At 35.3% G+C, this 12,955-nt stretch overlaps 1 protein-coding gene across 6 annotated transcripts in view; it reads right to left on the bottom strand.

Moving 5' to 3' along the window:
• Positions 1-12,955, bottom strand: part of IGF2BP2 (insulin like growth factor 2 mRNA binding protein 2) — a 176,943-nt gene that overhangs the window by 161,886 nt on the left and 2,102 nt on the right. The gene's annotated exons all lie outside the window — the stretch shown is intronic.

Here is a 12,955-nt window from a genome sequence, read left to right on the forward strand (position 1 = left end):
CTGGGTGACAGAGCTAGACACTGTCTCAAAAAGAAAAAAGGAAAGAAAGAAAGGAACAGAAAAAAGGAAGGAAGGAAATAATAATTTTTTAAAAAGCCATTCACAAAAAAGCAAAATCTTTCAACCACAATTTTCCCCCTCCATTCTGAAAATGCAGAAGAAAAATAAGAGGGAAAGGAAAGAATAAAAGTAAATTATTCATGATATTATGGCTTTAATCTTAATTCATTAAAAAATATTTAATGAACAGCATTTCCACTATTCAAGTCACTCAAGGTGCACCTGTGCAAAGAAAAAACAAGACCCAGCTCTTGTGGAACTTCAAATTTTTTAAATTCAAAAGACCAGTCCAGAAAATATAATTGGCTACTTTTGCAGAGGCATTCAGATCCATCACAAATGAGAGGAGACAAATATTAACAAAATTTTGAATTCCCAGGCTCCTGTGTGCCACTCTCGTACACCCTACCATACATGATTTGCTAACCTAAGTTTTCCAAGACATGTGCTTTACCTGACCATTATAAAGTGATCACTAATGCGTTGTTTCATTCTGCATGTAAGTTACACATTTTTTAAAATGCTAATGCCAACTATCAGAGTAGTCTGGAGCTTTTTTTTTTTTAATTTTGTTTTTTAAAAAACAAAATTCCAATCCCTTAGGCAACTGGAAGTTTCCTTTCGTTTAGCCTTAATGATTATTGTCTGTACCAAGGACCCAGAAACAGTCAATACGGCCTTCAATTTCCTTAACTTAAATACAGAAAAGTGCAGCAGCAAACAAAACACTTTTCAAACTATTTAGAAGCACCATTTTTCACCAGTGAACTTTCCTATGACACACTAGATGCTTTTAAAACCATTCCCTCATATCAGACATTTAACAGGCAGAACTACTCAAGTTTTCACTTTAAAAAATGTTTTCTGGAGATATGAGAATCAGATTTTCTTAGAAAGTGGTTTAAAACATTATCTATAGTTGGCTTAGTGTTTAATTGGAGAGGGTGTAATTTAGATTGATGTGGAAACCTGTTCCTCCAATTATATGAAAATAGAGACTTTTTTCATGAACATGTATTATGAAATACTATATAAACTTAAAGGACAGTCACATATTTAGTATATATATATTTTATACTTACAAAAGAATTTTAGGTGGCTTACTATAACAGAAACACAATAAGATCATCACATAAAGATAAAAATGTAGGACACTTTATAATGGAGAAAATAATTATCTTATTAAGTAAAATAATAATTATTGATGAAAAATGGTTACTGCAACTAAGACCTTATTTGACTTTGAGTTTCCAAACAGCTATCATCATTAGATAAGATGCACACTAGTATATCCTGTCTATCAAGGAAAGGACTTTTCCTCTCACTCCTAGACAAGCTTATGTGTAAGCAATACTAAACATAACAGACAGGGTGTTCAACAATGTTTTGTAGAAGATACGGATTTTCATGACGTGGCAGAGACTGCAGACCGGCAACTCACGGGCCAGATTCAACCCACAGCTATCTTTTTTGACCATCAATGTCTAGAAGTTTTGTAATTTTATCACAAAGTTAAATTACAATATCTAAAACTTCAGACATTTAATATAAGAACTCCGACTTATCCTTCTCTTGAAAAATCAGATTTGGGAACACTGGCCCTGTGTTTCCAAATGGCAGCAGTTGGCTGGAGCTGACTAATAGCTGTCCCCTCCCGCACTGCTGAGACCACTCTTGCCACCACTTACGTCATCTACCCCTGTAAACATACGGAGATCTCTTACAAAAATCTTACTGCACAAATTGTGTGCACAAGACAAAACCATGGGTCTCTGAAGGCCAGTTTGTGGGAGGCTAGAGTGATGGAGCAGACAGCAGGGGACAGAGCTCAGAGTTTGGGGGAGGAGGGGGCATCTGTGTCTGTGTGTCTATGTCTGTCTGTCTCTCTCTCTCTCTCTCTCTCTCTCTCTCTCTCTCTCTCTCTCTGCCTGAGAACCTCTCAGGGGATCTTTAACAACATGTAGCTAAATTCCAAGGACTTTCAGGACTTTCCAAGAGTCCTTGGCCATAGGGTAAGAAGTCATTGAGAGACCAGCATTGTTTTAAAGTAATATCCTGTTTTTGAACAAAAATCATGTATGCAGGACTGATACTGAGGGAGTGTATATTGGAGTATCATGGCTTGTGACCCAGCTAATTTGTTGAGCATTCTTTCTAACCAACTGAAAACGTTTTGAATATCACTCCTGTATTCTTGGAGCCCCACCATATACAACAGATAAAAGGAGGGCTGCTCTGCCTCAAGAAGGGCTAGGAAGGCCAACCCTGCTTCCACCTCCTGAAGCAAAAACTTGTTCTCAGTGGATGAGTGGGCCTCATGTCACCAAGCCCATCACTCTTCAAAGGCAGTTAACTCCAATGGCTCTGCCAAGAGCCAGAGCACAGTATCACTGGCCAAGGAACTCCCTGGAAAGTTCCTGAAGGGCATGCATTCTAAGTTGTTGACTATAGACAAATCCATAGATTCAGTAGTCTGGCATGCAGTTGGCAAAGCAAACATTTGTTACTAAAATGAACGTGACAGGAAATAGAGGGCCATTCCATGGAAAGTAGATGTAGGAATAACAAGGGCAGGGTCTAAACTTTTCTCAAGAATGGGCTTTAGGTCTGCTGAAGGGCCAAATCAAGGAATGGACTCAAGACTCAGAATTTCATACTGTAGAGCGGGTGTTTACAAACTGTGTTTTAAAAGCAGCAAACCAACTTTCTAAACCAATTCTTAGACTCAACTCCAATTCTGTATATAAAACAGCAACGAATGCAGCTGTCTTCATACTGCACGGCGGGTAGGAAGCCAGGATTTTCATGTACATACATCTATTCCTCCTTCCCAGAAATCTGGCATCTCCTTGGAATCCTAAGACTCTATGGAACAGTGTTTAAAAAAAAAAAAAACCGCCATGGAGAATAAAAGACATAATGTTGGCCTAGAGATTTGTAAGGCAGATATTAACACCGTGACCATAATCAACACACTGAACTGAAGCCACTGATCAATTTTGATATATAAATCATTTTTTGAAACCATTATTGAAATGGATATAACATACTAATTAATATACAAATCAATGAACAAAGAGCTAACTCTTCCCTGGCAAAACACTCGTCGTGATGTAGAAATAATTGTATTAGAACCAACCACCTGTTCCTGGCCCCTTTGTAACTCTTAAAATGCCTTTCGACTTACTTACTTTACAAATCTAAATCTCTGTCTTCTTTAATTCAAATTATTGAGTAACCAGTACCTTTGTCATCTCAAATATTTTGAGAAGAAAAAATATGTAAACTTTTTAAATAATAAACAGCTAAAAATTTTAAAAATTAAGCAACCAGTATTTTGTTCTTTATTCCTTAAAAGGGAGAATCAATTCCACATTTGTCAATATCTGAGCTTAAAATTTGGTTTCTTAGATCCTTGATTTCATCATCTTTAGTGGTGGCATAACTCAGGGAGTTTTACATGGCTTAGTTTACAAATTCAGTGTCCATGTCTTGAAGACATCACTATCTTTTTGAAAAGAAAAGAGTAAACAGTAGTACGGTTGGATCCAGGAGAGAGGCCAGATTATTTATGTATCCACAACATTCTTTCCTATCCATCAATAGTTTAAAAACAAAAAGTAAAGAAGATGCTTTCCCTTCCCACACAATAAATACAACTGCACTTCAGGGGAAAAAAGTCACCCAAATTTTCAACCAGTTACAAAAGCCTACAACGTTAGACCCCCATGACCGTCGAAGCTCACGTGTCTGCTGCACATTCCGAGTAAGCGTATGCCACAGAACCCATACATTCCAACACATTGAGCAAGCACACACACGCCTCCCTGGCTTCCCCAACCTCAGTCAACCAGGGGGCAACGGGGCTGCAGGGAGGCCTACACACCAGGCACGGCACTGCCAGCCCTTCCCAGACATCCCCATGGAAATGCAAAGGGGAATGAGAGAGGAAGTGGCCAGTGAGGGGGCCTTAGAGAAAGAAATGCAAAACCTTTTTTTGGGGCAGGCCAACCACATACTCAGAGTTTTTAAGTGTCAAAGAAAAGAATACGTTGTGTGAGACTTTCAGTCCTGCTGTCACCGTTGGAATCACTGACTATCTTTCAAACGCTATCAGTAAGGACCAGTCTTTGCCACATGCTCTGGAAGTACGGAAAGAAAAGGCAGAAGCTGGACACACGGTTCAGTCACCTACGCTTCTATGGTCGCCTCCTTCCTCTTCTTCTCCCTCCCTTTCCCTCCTCCCTTCCTTCTTTCTTAATAATTGAAGAGGCTAAGCTGCACTCCTTCAGTGTTAAACTCCTTTTATCATCCACATCTGACTCTCTCAAATAAAGAGGAACAAAACGTTTAACTTCAAAACCTTATCCATACAATGATAAAGAAAAACATCCACTGAAATTTCAAAGTATGCATTGTTAAAATCACCAAGACCAGGGTCTAAACTAAAAGGTCTCCACGTGATCCAAAACTACGAAACAGCCTATCCTCACTTGAGTGTTTTCAGAAACACCCTCTACTTCATGAACTGATATGAGGCTAACCTGTCCAAAGAATCACCACCCAATTTTTTGTTTCATTTTTCAAAGAGAAAGAGAAGATATAGTAATAAAAATGTCTTTCCTGGTAATTTTTTAAGCTCTATTAGAGGTTCTTGACCGAGGAAAGTAATTATTTTCTCTCATTAATTATATAAAATCATGTTCTTGTCAAAAACCACAGCCTCTATTAGAAGAAAACCTCTTGTATAGCTCATGTCATTGGTGGTATAACTGTATCTTAAGTCCTATGTTACTACACAAAGTAACAAACGTGTAAGATACTTAAGTATTATATCAAAAAATAGGTACAAATCTTTTTCCTCCCTGTGCTTTCACTTTTTCATGTGTCAAAGAGGTTTAAAACGTTCTAATGTGAATAAGAACCATTTTATAAAAAGTAATTTACAAAAATTCCATTATTTTCCTTCTCTAAGATATAGATATTTTAAAAATACATATAACAATGAAAGCATGCCAACCTTTGTGAAACATTCTGTATCCTAAACAAAAAACCTCAAGATTTTTTCAGGATTTGAAAAAAACACATATATATCTGGGTCAAAGGCATGGAACACAGGCCCTCCTCACACAGAGCATGCATGTATGTTTTTTACGTTTAACTGTCAACCACAACGATTTTTTAGAAAACCTCTTTTGATGTAAATATAAATGCTTCTACTATAGGACTACTTCAAGGAAGTTCCTTCAAATTATGCCTAACACTTTTAATTCTTTTCAATTACATCAAATTAAAAATACACTGAACTTCAGCTCCTAATCTTTCTCATCTTAGGTTTTATACATGGAAATTTTGTTTCTTATTCCAAGTTAGGAATAATATACAAAGTTACTCTATGGCCTAGGTACACATGATCACAACTCTCTACTTCACTGCTAAGGTTCTGCTGCAGTACTCAAATGAGATGGACAGCAAGGGTAAAGTGGCCACTGCCTTCTGAAGTTTTGGTCAGGAGCAAGGAGTTGTTTTAAAGTCTGAAGCTTTAGAGCCCTATGCGTAAGAAGGATAAAGACGGATCTCCAGACTACAGGGAGGATAACACAGGGAGCCTAGTCCGGTGCCTAGCACCCAGCGGCCACCCCACATTAGTTGGCACTCTTCCTCTCCCCACCTCCTAAGTCAGAATTCCATGGAAAATGCCATACCCGACTCTGGACTGTACTAACTTGAAGAAATGCATGGAGAGATGAAAATAACCTTCTTTCACCTGTTTTTTTCAGTGATAATTCCTCCCTCCCTCCCTCCCTCCATCACCACCACCAATAGTCCACAAGAGTTCAAGGAAACGAAGATAAATGCAGGAAAAGTTTAGTTGAGGAGAAATGAACAGGACTTCACATGCTTCGTTATTTAGCATATGTTTTTGAGCGACGGTAAAATTATTGAAGAACCCTGAGAACTTTATGGATACTATCCCTATTAATACTCACACCATACTCAAGGGAGAGGCCAAAGGCCTTATTCAGTAGAGAGTGACAGAGATACCACCTCTGGCAAAGACCTGGAAGTTCCTACCAGGGAAACACGTAAACCATAATGCGGTCCTGATCTCTCCAACAGGCTGTCTGAACCCCGTGAAGAATTCACCCAGGAGATTCCTTGAACTAGATTTTCATTTACCACATGGCACACAGTCTTGACCCGGGCCACCGTTCACTGTCTCATCTGTGTGGCTCAGATGTTGAAAGAAATGTTTGTCCTGTTATGTCAGGAACACAACCACTGCAAAAAGCAAAGCAACAACAACCCCACAACCTGCTTAGGTACACTCCCCACCTCTGCCCATGGACAATCACAGACATAAGAAGAGGTGCAATGCTAATTTTTAAATTACCTCTGTTTCTAATTATTTTTTTAAAAAAACTATAGCAAAGTACAGATCACTCAGACCGACATAAGATCATTGCAAAGGTTCAATTCACAAATCTATTTTCATACCTTTCTATTACTCTTGATCACTCTCTGAACTTTGAAACGCATTCATCTGACTTCTTTAATTTAAAATATTAAATGGAAAGGAAGTACAGTGGAGTGAGACTCAGTGACCTCAGAAGATTTGGGTTCTAGCCCTACTACTTAATTAAAAGTCATGTGGCCCTAAGCAAATTATTAAGGTTCTCTGAGACTGACTTTCCTCATCCAGAAAAAGAGATAATATCAACTGTCCTATTTTTCACAAAATTATTATTTGGAATAAATAATGTGTCAAAGAGGCTAGAACAGCATCAGTACTGTATGAATATAAGAGGCAGGCACAAAAAACACTCCTCCCTGAGATAATACTACTAGTATTGTTTAAATATCAATACATGAAACCATCAAACCACCTTTCTGATCACATTTAAAACAAAAATTTAAAAATTCAAGCTTCCCACTAAGGCAAATCCTTACTTTGAGACACATTAATTACATGACAATAAGAAAAACTGAAAATATAATGCTTATTGGAATGTTCCCATACAAATTTTTCTGGTCATTAGATGCAACATTTATTATGATATGAGTAAATATGAGAGAGCTCAAAAGATGCATCAGAACTCCTAATTTTCATTTATCAGACTTATTAAAATATCTGCTTTATTTATGAAATGTCCTCGACACTAAACAGAATGGGAAAATCCTAATAATGTTCACATTTTAAGAAATAACGTCTGGAACAAATAAATAATGAGGAATAAACAAAATGTATTTCAAAAATACAGACATTATTTAGTGAAAACCAGAGGCTTGGGGAGGAGACATGACTATCAAATGATGAAACAGGGCTAGCTTTTGGGCTTGATTGCCTATTAATCCAAAAGCATCCATTTTCATTGTTGTACTTATTCTATCTCAATATACCATCAAATTCTAAACCAAATTAAAGAAATAATTATTGGATTCCTTTTTCTCTTTGGCAGCCAAGCAACAGAATCTGAAGTTTTCTACAAAGGAAAATAATTTTTCTTCACTACTTTATGGAGAGACCAAAGTCCATGATCAAAACAGGAAAAGTAAAACCTTAAAAATAATGCTCTGAGCACTCTGCAATTTTGCTGCCCAAAATAGAACCCATACAGTCCATGCCACCAAATGAAAATTATAAGTTTGTAAGCACAAAGTCAAATTATAAAGTAAAAGATTTAAAATGTTTTAATGGTGATGATAAATGGGAAGAAAGACTTATCTTTCTTGGTAGGTGTTTACTGTTTCTTTGCTACTACTTGTTCAATGATACTGCTTTTGAATGAATATCCAAAACAATTTGAACTTGAATTTGAATATAAAAAGGACAAAACTTTACTAATAAATTCTGGAGGCATGTTTTATTAAACAGAACACTCCCATTTCTCAATTTAAAAAGTTAATCATAGCTTTTGAAAGATAATGCTTTTGGCTAAAAGTTTTCGAGTATAAACTCTTTAAAAATTAGCTTAGTCAAGCCCCACTACTTTCTAACACTGAAAAGAACACAGGAGACACTTTTGTGATGTTTAAATATAATTTTAAAAAATATATTTTGAAATGTATAATTCAACATTTTTAACAGTCTCCAAAGAAACAATTTCAATATAACACTTTTTCTAATGATGTTTACTCACTGACAGTACTTGTGTTATGCAAAATACCATATTGCTTTTCAAAGTACAGAATTTCTAAACGAAAATGCATACTCAAATCTTGAATTTTCTAACACTTGAAAAATGGCTTATACATCATCAAAACCTTCACAGAATCATTTGGGACAGGGGATAGCCAAGCGAAAAGGAAGGAGGGGAGATGCTGCACTGGTGCTCCCTTCAATAGCACGCTCACTGAAAAAGCTACTCCAGATACCTAGGACTTGGCTTTCACAACAAGGTTAACCACCTACAAGAGTTACTCATCACTCAAGGCAAATATCACTGCACCTCATTCCCTTTGCCACAGGTTTCAATCGCCAAGCAACCTTCTTGAGCCTTGTCAGGACTAAATTCAGATTAACTGCTGTTCAATTAAAGGTCACCTGCTCCCTTTTGACACCATCTTCCTGAAACTGTCCCACAACAAAAAAACATATACACACACTTGCACATACACTACTGAATCAGGGAGAGGAAGCATTCAGCTCAAATGATACCCTCTAACAATTCTGACCAATTGCTCATCTACTTTTGAGGGTTTCATAGAGGACTTGGAGAGTGATTCAGCTACAGACAGCAAATATTTAGAAGAGCTTGAAAGTATCAAATATATAAACAGTTTCTGTAGAAATCTGGTTTTCATAGCTTTTTGACTTTTAATAAATGTGCCTAAGTCACTATGCTTTTATGCATAATTCAACATCATTTACATTTCCCCAACACAGTACTTGAAAATCTGGAGCAGCCTCCACACATAAACACAAAAACAATTGTTTATTTAAAATAGTGAAATAATTTTGATATGCAATTTGTTCTAAATCTTGTCTTTCAAAAATATCTTAAAAGTTAAATGTTTTTTCTCTTAAAGAAAACATATTGCACTTTAGATCATCAAGTATAAAAGGCTTTGGACAAATATTACTAATATCCTCTCATCTTCTCTCTACCAAAGGATAATCTCAGGTTAACATGAGAAAAAACAAAATTCTTAGACCATCTCTTACTGATCATCTTATCTTCCACCTAGCCATAAGCACAAGGAAACACATGAAAAAGTACCATTTGGCAGCTGCACTGCATATCAAAAATCACCTTTAGAATTAATGTTTAGGTGTTCGGCCATTAAATAGTTTTATACATTGTTATACTACAATTTAACATTTTTATGTATTTGGTGAATTGAAAAAAAAAAATCAAGCAAACCATAAAATCTATTTTGATGTATAAATCTCATTGGTTTCTAATATTTAATTAAATAATATAAAAGCATCAGATGACCAGTCTTTTAAAAATGTAAAAACTAGAATTTTAAACCAATATCACCAAGTTAATTTTTTTCTGTATTGCTTCTATTTTAATTCTAATACTTATCTCTTAGAGGTCACAATGACGTGCAATTCTCTATGGTATTACCTAGTACAATATGAAAAAGTTACTTTTTTTTTAACTGGGAAACTAAAAGTTTATCTCCAAAGCCAAATCAAAAGTAACATTATACCTTAATATCATATATTAATATATGTTATATCTGCACATAAGTAAATGCAGATATTAATTTCTAAGTCAATAAATTCTTCAAATGGGAAGCTACCACACAATTTTAACCTAATAAAAGTCACTTCTGTTTCTAGAAAATTAAAAATTAACGCAGCAAAACGCTTTGCTGCGGGGAGGGCTTCAGATTGGTTTTTTTTTTTTTTTTTTTTTTCCTTTTTGGTATTTGATTCAACTATACACAATGTAGTACATACAAGCAAAATACAATTGAGATACTGTTTTCTTTAACATTCCTATAGGAGACCAAATTCATTTGCATTGGAGTGAATACAATTACTGGTTTTTAACTCATGAAAGACAAATTCATAGCTCTTTCCTACACTATTTCATAGTATTCACACCATCTCAGTGGAAGAATGTCTAGCACCACTTAGTTACTTCCTAGAGGTGGGCAGAAATTGCATTTTTCAAAGTTTTGTTTCTCACAGAATCATTCAACTTTAGATACAAAAGCACATTCAAGTTAGCATGTCTAAGTTCAAAACAAGGCATGCAATATGTGTGTATATGTGTATATATATATATATGTACATAATTTTTAAATTAACCTCCATCAACACCAAAAATGAAATTTGTATCAAGGAAGTTACCAAAACGTTTAATAGCATTTTAAACCTTACCAGTTTTCTTCCTCTTTAATAAACATTTGACCATACGTACTACCAAGAAATATGAAGAGAAAAAAGATTCAAACATTTTTATTCAACAGAGCCTGAAACCAACTTAGATAAATGCTTTATGTGTGGTTGACATTAGACTAATTTGCATTTAATAAGAATGAAACATGTAGCAAAAAGAAAAGTTTTCTATTGTTAAGTGATCCTGAGAAAATAATGGTATCTAGTCTATTATGCTATTATAAAATGATGCTAGAACATTTAACAAAAAGATCCAACTGGTAAGCAAACTGCGTACCAATAATTTCATAACTTAAGATCAAAACATCTCCTCCCAAACTGTCATTAACTTTAAAAAATCTATTTGAGATGTAGATACTAAAACTGATTCCTGAGAAATCAAAGAAATCACTACAATGTAAAGAAAATGCACTCAATTGTTGAATGATTTTTAAGTAACCAGGCAATGAGGATGAACTGTTTTCTTACCATTTTCACTTCAACTAACACAAAAACCACATATAGAATTGACTTCACACTGCCAAATTTGCTTCTAACTTGTTAATATTCATAGAAATGCCACACAAGGACGCCAAAATAGTCAACCATATAACATAAAATCTTTGGTTTCAAATGTCATAGTGGCCTGGGTTTAGAAAGCCACCAACGTGGTAGTGTCCAGGACATGAGAATATACAGCTGCCTCATCCCTGAAGTCTGATCTCAGTACACAATACCGGTCATTAGCTATCTCTCCCTTAGACTGTAGTACAAGTAGTTAATTTCTGCATTTAAACTAATAAAGGAAAAAAGATTAAAACCATCCAATCAGAAATGATGCAACTCCTCTACAGCAGCAGCTTATGCATACATTTGGAATGTTAAACATTTTCAGTGTAGTGAATCATACACAGCGCATTTTAATCTACCTCCTGGGTATTTCACATCGCCCACATGTTCAAAGGAATCATCAACTAACAGGGCTGTATAAATCCTAGATTGCACTTTAATTTATACTAAAAACCGAGGACATGCCTTTAATTCTGAAGTCTTAAACAGAACAAAATTACTTAAATGACACTCCAGCTAACAGCAAATAATCTGCATTTTGAAAGAAAAAAGCTAAAAAGTAGTACATTTGTGAGAAGCTTTAGGAGCTGTTAATAACTTTAGATAAACCAGTATTTCACATATACTACAAAATTAAATAATGTACACTGCAACATGAAATGAGACACCAACAAAGATAAAATTCTAGTGGTTTTTTTTTTTAACTAATTATAACCCCCAAAACTATTCACAGCAGCAAACAGCCAACAGAATTAGACATTTACAGAAACTACTGTATCAAATATTTTGGGTAGTTATTTCACTGTTCTGTATATTCATTTTGCACATTTTCAAGTGTTGTGAGATAATAATTCATATTTGCAGTAAATAGTTAATATATCAGAAAGCTTCAACTTGGACTTCTCAAGCAGTAACTATTATTTTAAAGAAAAGTATACAAATTTAGAATACTTTATTGAAAACCAGTTAGTTACACATTACATCTTTCCCATTAGAGGAAAGAACTGGCTTAATATCACATATGAAGCTGTAAATCGTAACTACCTTAAAAAAAAAAAAAAAAAAACAGGATTTAAGGAATTTTCTCATATGCCACAGAGGTCATTTGCAAACAGAAGTTATTCTGCTGCTTAGTTAAAATAAAACATATCTGGAAATGTGGCACACAATTTTTAAAAATCCCTTCAACAACACATGTAAGCATTTATAAAAATAGGGTAGTTTGTTTTAAAACTCTACTCAATCCTGGCAAAAATCAGGTGTTACGGTATTGACTATGATAAACTGTAAAGGTGGTAATCAAAAAGTTCACTGAGCTTCTCTAATTCAGCTACCTAATGACTAATGGTGAACAAATGTATGTGAATGGGATATAAACTAAGTTACGACACACAGCAGAAGAAAAAAATCCAGAATGAGTAATAAAGGGCCCAAATTTAAAGTCCACAATAAACTTGAAACAAAGATGTTTTCTCTCATTCTCTTCTCCTGTTAGCAAATCACTGTGGATAAATCCAACCTCCACAAAACTTGTTACTCCGTCATTAACAGTGCACTTAAATATTACTATAGATTTCACAAGGATATTTATTTTAGCCGCAAACATATCTTGCAACAACAACAAAATGCTCACAAGCTATACTCAGGAGTCTTAGTGACTGAAAAAGTCCGGCTTTTAAGTGCCGTCCAATCCAAACAACCCACTTCTTTAGAAAGCTATGCAAAATATTGACCCCTTACTGAATTATTTTACTATTCAACATTAAACTATCTAAAAGAGAACAGTAATTAATCGCTAAGTTTAGTTAAGCAATTTAGCTGACATAGTAAATATTTACTCTTCACATCTCACAGGAAGTCTTGAGAAGCATTTGCTGCCATTCTGCTGGGGATAGGGTCGGGAGGTGGGGGTGGGAGGCTATTTTTAATAAACAAGTTACAGGGTCCCAGCGAACTGAATGTGGCTAGCGTTTGCCACCCCGACCCCCA

Source organism: Cebus imitator, unplaced genomic scaffold (genome assembly GCF_001604975.1).
Source record: "Cebus imitator isolate Cc_AM_T3 unplaced genomic scaffold, Cebus_imitator-1.0 Scaffold111, whole genome shotgun sequence".
Classification (NCBI taxonomy): Eukaryota; Metazoa; Chordata; class Mammalia; order Primates; family Cebidae; genus Cebus; species Cebus imitator.